Here is an 11218-nt window from a genome sequence, read left to right on the forward strand (position 1 = left end):
ATTAGCATTTCAATAACCCATTAGATCTCTGAGGAGGGCCCTTTTTTTTTTTTTTTTTTTTTAAATCCTTTTTGCTTTTCTAAAACAATTACTCTAAGAAGCTCAATACAGAAAGCTTCAAAGAATTGAAATTTGGGCACGTCAAGTCAAGAGCAGAACTAAGAGAGCTCTGAGACAAAAGGCAATAATCCAGTGGCTGAGAAAATTCACTAAACAACACAACTTCCCAAGAAAAGGGGGGTGTCCGCTCACAGCCACCATCCTGGTGGACAGGAAACACTCCTGCCCATCGCCAGCCCCATAGCCCAGAGCTGCCCCAGACAACCCAGTGTGACGGAAGTGCTTCAAATAACAGGCACACACCACAAAACTGGGCGTGGACATTAGCATTCCCTGCAACCTCAGCTGAATGTCCCAGAGCTGGGAAGGGGGAGCAGTGTGAATTAACAGAGCTCCATTCAGCCATCATTTGAGCAGACTGGGAGCCTCCCAACACAGCCCAGCAGCCCAGAACTGCCCTGGGGGGACGGCACTCACCTGTGACATAGCACAGTCATCCCTCAACAGAGGACCCGGGGTGCACAGCCTGGAAGAGGGGCCCACTTGCAAGTCTCAGGAGCCATACGCCAATACCAAAGACTTGTGGGTCAGTGGCAGAGACAAACTGTGGCAGGACTGAACTGAAGGATTAGACTATTGCAGCAGCTTTAAAACTCTAGGATCATCAGGGAGATTTGATTGTTAGGGCCACCCCCCCTCCCCGACTGCCCAGAAACACGCCCCACATACAGGGCATGCAACACCAACTACACACGCAAGCTTGGTACACCAATTGGACCCCACAAGACTCACTCCCCCACTCACCAAAAAGGCTAAGCAGGGGAGATCTGGCTTGTGGAGAACAGGTGGCTCGTGGACGCCACCTGCTGCTTAGTTAGAGAAAGTCTACTCCACGAAGCTGTAGATCTGATAAATTAGAGATAAGGACTTCAACTGGTCTACAAACCCTAAAAGAACACTATCAAGTTCAGCAAATGCCACGAGGCCAAAAACAACAGAAAATTATAAAGCATATGAAAAAACCAGACGATATGGATAACCCAAGCCCAAGCACCCAAATCAAAAGACCAGAAGAGACACAGCACCTAGAGCAGCTACTCAAAGAACTAAAGATGAACAATGAGACCATAGTACGGGATATGAAGGAAATCAAGAAGACCCTAGAAGAGCATAAAGAAGACATTGCAAGACTAAATAAAAAAATGGATGATCTTATGGAAATTAAAGAAACCGTTGACCAAATTAAAAAGATTCTGGACACTCATAGTACAAGACTAGAGGAAGTTGAACAACGAATCAGTGACCTGGAAGATGACAGAATGGAAAATGAAAGCATAAAAGAAAGAATGGGGAAAAAAATTGAAAAACTCGAAATGGACCTCAGGGATATGATAGATAATATGAAACGTCCGAATATAAGACTCATTGGTGTCCCAGAAGGGGAAGAAAAGGGTAAAGGTCTAGGAAGAGTATTCAAAGAAATTGTTGGGGAAAACTTCCCAAATCTTCTAAACAACATAAATACACAAATCATAAATGCTCAGCGAACTCCAATAGAATAAATCCAAAAAACCCACTCCGAGACATATACTGATCACACTGTCAAACATAGAAGAGAAGGAGCAAGTTCTGAAAGCAGCAAGAGAAAAGCAATTCACCACATACAAAGGAAACAGCATAAGACTAAGTAGTGACTACTCAGCAGCCACCATGGAGGCGAAGGCAATGGCACAATATATTTAAAATTCTGAGAGAGAGGAATTTCCAGCCAAGAATACTTTATCCAGCAAAGCTCTCCTTCAAATTTGAGGGAGAGCTTAAATTTTTCACAGACAAAGAAATGCTGAGAGAATTTGCTAACAAGAGACCTGCCCTACTGGAGATACTAAAGGGAGCCCTACAGACAGAGAAACAAAGACAGGACAGAGAGACTTGGAGAAAGGTTCAGTACTAAAGAGATTCGGTATGGGTACAATAAAGGATATTAATAGAGAGAGGGAAAAATATGGCAAACATAATCCAAAGGATAAGATGGCCGATTCAAGAAATGCCTTCACGGTTTTAACGTTGAATGTAAATGGATTAAACTCCCCAATTAAAAGATATAGATTCGCAGAATGGATCAAAAAAAATGAACCATCAATATGTTGCATACAAGAGACTCATCTTAGACACAGGGACACAAAGAAACTGAAAGTGAAAGGATGGAAAAAAATATTTCATGCAAGCTACAGCCAAAAGAAAGCAGGTGTAGCAATATTAATCTCAGATAAAATAGACTTCAAATGCAGGGATGTTTTGAGAGACAAAGAAGGCCACTACATACTAATAAAAGGGGCAATTCAGCAAGAAGAAATAACAATCGTAAATGTCTATGCACCCAATCAAGGTGCCACAAAATACATGAGAGAAACATTGGCAAAACTAAAGGAAGCAATTGATGTTTCCACAATAATTGTGGGAGACTTCAACACATCACTCTCTCCTATAGATAGATCAACCAGACAGAAGACCAATAAGGAAATTGAAACCTAAACAATCTGATAAATGAATTAGATTTAACAGACATCTACAGGACATTACATCCCAAATCACCAGGATACACATACTTTTCTAGTGCTCACGGAACTTTCTCCAGATAGATCATATGCTGGGACATAAAACAAGCCTCAATAAATTTAAAAAGATTGAAATTATTCAAAGCACATTCTCTGACCACAATGGAATACAATTAGAAGTCAATAACCATCAGAGACTTAGAAAATTCACAAATACCTGGAGGTTAAACAACACACTCCTAAACAATCAGTGGGTTAAAGAAGAAATAGCAAGAGAAATTGCTAAATATATAGAGACGAATGAAAATGAGAACACAACATACCAAACCTATGGGATGCAGCAAAAGCAGTGCTAAGGGGGAAATTTATAGCACTAAACGCATATATTAAAAAGGAAGAAAGAGCCAAAATCAAGAACTAATGGATCAACTGAAGAAGCTAGAAAATGAACAGCAAACCAATCCTAAACCAAGTACAAGAAAAGAAATAACAAGGATTAAAGCAGAAATAAATGACATAGAGAACAAAAAAAACAATAGAAAGGATAAATATCACCAAAAGTTGGTTCTTTGAGAAGATCAACAAGATTGACAAGCCCCTAGCTAGACTGACAAAATCAAAAAGAGAGAAGACCCATATAAACAAAATAATGAATGAAAAAGGTGACATAACTGCAGATCCTGAAGAAATTAAAAAATTATAAGAGGATATTATGAAACAACTGTATGGCAACAAACTGGATAATGTAGAAGAAATGGACAATTTCCTGGAAACATATGAACAACCTAGACTGACCAGAGAAGAAATAGAAGACCTCAACCAACCCATCACAAGCAAAGAGATCCAATCAGTCATCAAAAATCTTCCCACAAATAAATGCCCAGGGCCAGATGGCTTCACAGGGGAATTCTACCAAACTTTCCAGAAAGAACTGACACCAATCTTACTCAAACTCTTTCAAAACGTTGAAGAAAATGGAACACTACCTAACTCATTTTATGAAGCTAACATCAATCTAATACCAAAACCAGGCAAAGATGCTACAAAAAAGGAAAACTACCGGCCAATGTCCCTAATGAATATAGATGCAAAAATCCTCAACAAAATACTTGCAAATCGAATCCAAAGACATATTAAAAAAATCATACACCATGACCAAGTGGGGTTCATTCCAGGCATGCAAGGATGGTTCAACATAAGAAAAACAATCAATGTATTACAACACATTAAAAACTCGAAAGGGAAAAATCAATTGATCATCTCAATAGATGCTGAAAAAGCATTTGACAAAATCCAACATCCATTTTTGATAAAAACACTTCAAAAGGTAGGAATTGAAGGAAACTTCCTCAACATGATAAAGAGCATATATGAAAAACCCACAGCCAGCATAGTACTCAATGGTGAGAGACTGAAAGCCTTCCCTCTAAGATCAGGAACAAGACAAGGATGCCCGCTGTCACCACTGTTATTCAACATTGTGCTGGAAGTGCTAGCCAGGGCAATCCGGCAAGACAAAGAAATAAAGGCATCCAAATTGGAAGAGAAGAAGTAAAACTGTCATTGTTTGCAGATGATATGATCTTATATCTAGAAAACCCTGAGAAATCAACGATACACCTACTAGAGCTAATAACAAATTTAGCAAAGTAGCGGGATACAAGATTAATGCACATAAGTCAGTAATGTTTCTATATGCTAGAAATGAACAAACTGAAGAGACACTCAAGAAAAAGATACCATTTTCAATAGCAACTAAAAAAATCAAGTACCTAGGAATAAACTTAACCAAAGATGTAAAAGACCTATACAAAGAAAACTACATAACTCTACTAAAAGAAATAGAAGGGGACCTTAAAAGATGGAAAAATATTCCATGTTCATGGATAGGAAGGCTAAATGTCATTAAGATGTCAATTCTACCCAAACTCATCTACAGATTCAATGCAATCCCAATCAAAATTCCAACAACCTACTTTGCAGACTTGGAAAAGCTAGTTATCAAATTTATTTGGAAAGGGAAGATGCCTCGAATTGCTAAAGACACTCTAAAAAAGAAAAACGAAGTGGGAGGACTTACACTCCCTGACTTTGAAGCTTATTATAAAGCCACAGTTGCCAAAACAGCATGGTACTGGCACAAAGATAGACATATAGATCAATGGAATCGAATTGAGGAATTCAGAGATAGACCCTCAGATCTATGGCCGACTGATCTTTGATAAGGCCCCCAAAGTCACCGAACTGAGCCATAATGGTCTTTTCAACAAATGGGGCTGGGAGAGTTGGATATCCATATCCAAAAGAATGAAAGAGGACCCCTACCTCACCCCCTACACAAAAATTAACTCAAAATGGACCAAAGATCTCAATATAAAAGAAAGTACCATAAAACTCCTAGAAGATAATGTAGGAAAACATCTTCAAGACCTTGTATTAGGCGGCCACTTCCTAGACTTTACACCCAAAGCACAAGCAACAAAAGAGAAAATAGATAAATGGGAACTCCTCAAGATTAGAAGTTTCTGCACCTCAAAGGAATTTCTCAAAAAGGTAAAGAGGCAGCCAACTCAATGGGAAAAAATTTTTGGAAACCATGTATCTGACAAAAGACTGATATCTTGCATATACAAAGAAATCCTACAACTCAATGACAATAGTACAGACAGCCCAATTATAAAATGGGCAAAAGATATGAAAAGACAGTTCTCTGAAGAGGAAATACAAATGGCCAAGAAACACATGAAAAAATGTTCAGCTTCACTAGCTATTAGAGAGATGCAAATTAAGACCACAATGAGATACCATCTAACACCGGTTAGAATGGCTGCCATTAAACAAACAGGAAACTACAAATGCTGGAGGGGATGTGGAGAAATTGGAACTCTTATTCATTGTTGGTGGGACTGTATAATGGTTCAGCCACTCTGGAAGTCAGTCTGGCAGTTCCTTAGAAAACTAGATATAGAGCTACCATTCGATCCAGCGATTGCACTTCTCGGTATATACCCGGAAGATCGGAAAGCAGTGACACGAACAGATATCTGCATGCCAATGTTCATAGCAGCATTATTCACAATTGCCAAGAGATGGAAACAACCCAAATGTCCTTCAACAGATGAGTGGATAAATAAAATGTGGTATATACACACGATGGAATACTACGCGGCAGTAAGAAGGAACGATCTGGTGAAACATATGACAACATGGATGAACCTTGAAGACATAATGCTGAGCGAAATAAGCCAGGCACAAAAAGAGAAATATTATATGCTACCACTAATGTGAACTTTGAAAATGTAAAACAAATGGTTTATAATGTAGAATGTAGGGGAACTAGCAGTAGAGAGCAATTAAGGAAGGGGGAACAATAATCCAAGAAGAACAGATAAGCTATTTAACGTTCTGGGGATGCCCAGAAATGACTATGGTCTGTTAATTTCTGATGGATGTAGTAGGAACAAGTTCACTGAAATGTTGCTATATTATGTAACTTTCTTGGGGTAAAGTAGGAACATGTTGGAAGTTAAGCAGTTATCTTAGGTTAGTTGTCTTTTTCTTACTCCCTTGTTATGGTCTCTTTGAAATGTTCTTTTATTGTATGTTTGTTTTCTTTTTAACTTTTTTTTTCATACCGTTGATTTAAAAAAGAAGGGAAAGTTAAAAAAAAGAAAAAAAAGAAAAAAAGACAAACAAGGAAAAAAAAAAAAAAATATGTGGTGCCCCCTTGAGGAGCCTGTGGAGAATGCGGGGGTATTCGCCTACCCCACCTCCATGGTTGCTGGCATGACCGCGGACATGGGGGACTGGTGGTTTGATGGGTTGAGCCCTCTGCCGTGGGTTTTGCCCTTGGGAAGACGGTTGCTGCGGGGGAGAGGCTAGGCCTCCCTGTATTTGTGCCTAGGAGTCTCCTCCTGAATGCCTCTTTGTTGCTCAGATGTGGCCCTCTCTCTCTGGCTAAGCCAACTTGAAAGGTGAAATCACTGCCCTCCCCCCTACGTGGGATCAGACACCCAGGGAAGTGAATCTCCCTGGCAACGTGGAATATGACTCCCGGAGAGGAATGTAGACCCGGCATCGTGGGATGGAGAACATCTTCTTGACCAAAAGGGGGATGTGAAAGGAAATGAAATAAGCTTCAGTGGCAGAGAGATTCCAAAACGAGCCGAGAGATCACTCTGGTGGGCACTCTTACGCACACTTTAGACAACCCTTTTTAGGTTCTAAAGAATTGGGGTAGCTGGTGGTGGATACCTGAAACTATTAAACTACAACCCAGAACCCATGAATCTCGAAGACAGTTGTGTAAAGATGTAGCTTATGAGGGGTGACAGTGGGATTGGGAATGCCATAAGGACCAAAGTCCACTTTGTCTAGTTTATGGATGGATGTGTAGAAAAGTAGGGGAAGCAAACAAACAGACAAAGGTACCTAGTGTTCTTTTTTACTTCAATTGCTCTTTTTCACTCTAATTATTATTATTGTTATTTTTGTGTGTGTGCTAATGAAGGTGTCAGGGATTGATTTAGGTGATGAATGTACAACTATGTAATGGTACTGTAAACAATCGAAAGTACAATTTGTTTTGTATGACTGCGTGGTATGTGAATAAATCTCAATAAAATTATGATTAAAAAAAAAAAAAAAAATAGTAAAAAAAAAAAAAGAATTGGGGTAGCTGGTGGTGGATACCTGAAACTATTAAACTACAACCCAGAACCCATGAATCTCGAAGACAGTTGTATAAAAATGTAGCTTATGAGGGGTGACAGTGGGATTGGGAATGCCATAAGGACCAAACTCCACTTTGTCTAGTTTATGGATGGATGTGTAGAAAAGTAGGGGAAGCAAACAAACAGACAAAGGTACCCAGTGTTCTTTTTTACTTCAATTGCTCTTTTTCACTCTAATTATTATTCTTGTTATTTTTGTGTGTGTGCTAATGAAGGTGTCAGGGATTGATTTAGGTGATGAATGTACAACTATGTAATGGTACTGTAAACAATCGAAAGTACAATTTGTTTTGTATGACTGCGTGGTATGTGAATATATCTCAATAAAATGATGATAAAAAAAAAAAAAAAGTACTTAGCAGAAGAATAAATAGAGATAATATTTGTAAAGCTCTTAGCATGGTGTCCAGCACCTGGCAAAGTTCAATAAGTGCTAATAATAGCTGTCATGATTTGTTGGAAAACAATATGGAACTGAGTGGGGATGGCAATATTGAAGACACAGGGGAGCGGGGAAGGAGATGGTGGGAGAAACTATGCAGCAAAATCTGGAAGAGTTAGAATGGAGGAGTCTGAGAACACAAGTAGAGGGCCTCACTTTGGAAAGAGGAAGGAATCCCTCTTCCTCCAACACAGGACTCTGTCTTTTTGCCTACATACTTTTTGCTGTTCTGTCCATCGCTGTGTAAGTATCTCTTTTAAGTACCTTGTACACGAATGGACTCTGCCTGACAACTTACTCATCTGCTGTGAAATTACCTCATTTGTCCTTGTTCTCTATCTTGGATTTCATCCCAATGTTAACTTACACCTTGTGCCAGTTTGAATGTATTGTGTCCCCCAAAAGCCATTATCTTTGATGTAATCTTGTGTGGGCAGACGTTATGAGTTTTGATTAGATTTCCTTGAGTGCTTCTTTGGAGATGCGCCCCACCCAGCTGTGGGTGATGACTGATTGGCTATTTCCATGGAGGCGTGGCCCCACTCATTTAGGGTGGGCCTTGATCAGTGGAGCCATATAAATGAGCGGAGGGACAGAGGGAACTCAGTGCAGCTGTGAGTGATGTTTTGGAGAGGAGCTACCCAAGAGGGACACTTTGAAGAAAGCACAGGAGCTGCAGATGAGAGACAGTTTGAAGACAGCCACTGAAAGCAGACTCTTGCTCTGGAGAAGCTGAGAGAGGACAAATATCCCAAGTGCAGCTAAGAGTGACATTTTTGAGGAACTGCAGCCTAGAGAGGAACGTCCTGGGAGAAAGCCATTTTGAAACCAGAGCTTTGGAGCAGACACCAGCCACGTGCCTTTCCAGCTAACAGAGGTTTTCCGGACACCATTGGCCATCGTCCAGTGAATGTACCCAATTGCTGCTGTGTTACCTTGGACACTTTATGGCCTTAAGACTGTAACTGTGTAACCAAATAAACCCCCTTTAATAAAAGCCAGTCCATTTCTGGTGTTTTGCATTCCAGCAGCATTAGCAAACTAGAACACACCTCAATTCAGAGGATATGTATTTAAAAGTCCGATATATGTGATAGATTTGTTGACAAAGATTCCTCCATGACTCTTTCTATATCACTGAATTAGTATGCCATGATCAATAGGTAACCCAGATGATGCTGACATGGGTGCTGTAATATTTAGCCAATATACCATTTGTATGACTATAAATTACTAAAGAAAGTAACTGTCACATGATGTAAACAGTTTTAGGGATTTCAAATTTCTAACAGAATACATTTAAACCGGCCCAGAGTTCAAGTATTAATGGTACCAACACCCCAATTCCCTACTCCCAAGAAAGGCAATTCGCTGTAAATGCTAAGAACATGGGCTTCGGAGCCATGTTCTAATCCCAACTCTGCCTCTTACTAGATATGTAATCTTGGGCAAGTTACTCAACTTCTAGGATTCTCAGTGTCATCATCTAGAAAAACAGGACTCATAATACATACCTTTCAGGGTTGTGGTGAGAATCAAATGACCTCAAAAATATGAAGTGCTCAGGGCTGTACCTAGTACTATAGGTGTTCAACATGTGTCACTGCCCTTCCTTGGCCTCTGATTCAAAGCATGTCACTTGGCTTCTTTGTGTCTCAATGTCCCAAACCTGCAAAACTGGAAAGACACAATAATGCAGGCAAGTGCTGTGAAGATAAGTATACTTATATGGTAAATTTTAAAAACAACCCACACACAAAAACCTTTCCCATGGACAGAGGTGACAGTAGCACATTATTGTATAGAACGAGGCTAAAGAATGGGGAGCAGTTGCTTATTATGAGCAGAATGTTCAACTAGGGTTAACTTAAATGTTTGGAAATGGACAGGGGTAATGGTAACATGTTGTGAGAATAACTAACAGTGCTGAAGGGTGTGTGAAGGTGGTAGAAAGGGTAAGCTCAGAGTCACATATGTCACCAGAAGGAAAGTTGGAGGCTAAAACATGGGAATGTATAACACAGTGAATCTGGTGGTGGACAATGTCCATGATTAACTGTACAAATATTTAAAAGTTCTTTCATGAACTAGAGCAGATGTACAACACTATTACAAAGAGTTAATAATAGAGGGGTATATGGGGGAAAATGTACCTATTGCAAACTATAGACTATAGTTAACAGTAATATTTTAATACTCTTTCATCAACAGTAACAAATGTACCATACCAATACTATGGGTCAATATTGGGGGGGGGGGGGATAAGGAGTATGGAAGGATTAGTTTTCTTTTTTCTTTTTATTTCTTTTTCTGGAGTAATGAAAATATTCTAAATTTGATCATGGGGCTGTATGCACAACTATGTGACAATACTGTGAATCAGTGATTGTATACTTCGGATGGTTTCTATGCTGTGCGAATATATCTCAATAAAATTGCATTTAAAAAAATTCAGGCTGTATAGCTCTAGCAATAAACTAATCATCTGTGGAAGATGGAAAAAAAAAACCTTTCCTGACCCTCTGCATTAGTGCCTGCTGGAAGGTGGTAAGGCAAAGGCCTGCTCTGGACAGCCCAACAATACTACCAAAACGTGTGACCCGTGAAAGACATGTGTTCAAGGCGAGAGAAATATAAGTATTTGATATGGAGAAGAGCAAAATCCAGTGAGAGGAAGTGAGTAAAGAGGCAAGAGACAAAGAATAAAGAATGCCCTGGGGGATGAGGAGGCCCATACTACAGGGAGCAGTGGTGCTAGTCCAGGAGAGGGACCCCGTCCCTCTGGCTGGCAGAGAAGTACAAAGGATGAAGGAAGCTGCAGGCCCATTTAGGGGTTGGGAGATAAGAGGCATGGAAGCAGAGGGATTTGAAGGCAAGTATCTGGTCTCCACCACATTTAGACTTTTTTTGTGAGTAAGTCCTCTCACTAGTGACTGCCACCAGTACTGTGGTCTATTTGCCCCATACCCCAACATAAGGGCCCTTGTCTATCTAGGTCCCTTCCTCAGCATTATCAAACATGTACTAAAATAGGACCCTCTATTTTACATTGCGCCAGAGAAGTATTATGCTATTATGACAAAGTAAACCTGGTTTCTTAAGCGGGTCCCTCTCAGGGCTACTAAACCCTAAACCCTCAGGGAGAAAATTTACCATCAGGCGGAAGCCAGAATTCCACTAGTTCATTCACCTGCTCCTGGACTGTATCCAAGGATTCCTCTAATTTTTTCGAGTGGTCATGAGCCCTGCTAAATGAGTAAGAAAAATGTTAAAGGATGCAAACGTGTGTACTATAAAAATCATTGCTTTAATAGATAAAATTTTACGGTAAAGTGAATCCACATTTAATGACATTTAATGTTTGTGTATGCTGAATAGTAATTGGGCTTAAGTAGGAAAGACTGTTTAGTCACACTTTCATTTAC

This window comes from Choloepus didactylus, chromosome X (genome assembly GCF_015220235.1).
Source record: "Choloepus didactylus isolate mChoDid1 chromosome X, mChoDid1.pri, whole genome shotgun sequence".
Classification (NCBI taxonomy): Eukaryota; Metazoa; Chordata; class Mammalia; order Pilosa; family Megalonychidae; genus Choloepus; species Choloepus didactylus.